This window comes from Sceloporus undulatus, chromosome 7, assembly GCF_019175285.1.
Source record: "Sceloporus undulatus isolate JIND9_A2432 ecotype Alabama chromosome 7, SceUnd_v1.1, whole genome shotgun sequence".
Taxonomy (NCBI): Eukaryota; Metazoa; Chordata; class Lepidosauria; order Squamata; family Phrynosomatidae; genus Sceloporus; species Sceloporus undulatus.
The window spans coordinates 46537574-46538050 of record NC_056528.1 but is presented as its reverse complement, the minus strand read 5'-3'; positions in this window follow the sequence as shown (position 1 = coordinate 46538050).

The following is a 477-nucleotide window of genomic DNA, read 5'->3' as shown; positions in this document are numbered from 1 at the left end:
ATGGGGATGTCCTGCCATCTCTCTCTCTCCCCTCTTTCCCCATAGGAAAGAATCCAAAAACGGAGTTTAAAATCTCTCTCAGATGCAGACCCAAAGGGCTCTCCTCTGCTCCTTTTAAACTCAGTTTTTGGATTGATTTCTATGGGGAAGGGAGGTGGGGGATTTCAGTAAGCCTAGGGACTCTGGCCGGGAGAGTGCTTCTCAGCCTCACTGCGAAGTCTTCCCTCCGAAGATTCTCTTGGGAGGGAAAGAAGACAAGCCCCTATAAAACGCTGGGGCTTCATATGCTGGCATATGTTTGAAGAAAATAGGATAAAACGTATGTAACTTGATGGGCCAAGGGCAGAGTCCCCTCCTTGGCAGCCTGGGCATTAAGGGAGCTCCACGGAGGTCCCTTCAAGTGGAGGGAAAGGGAGGGGACTGGGCCAAGGGCAGAGCCCCGTCAGCCATTGCAGCTCTTTAAACCGGTTAGAAAAG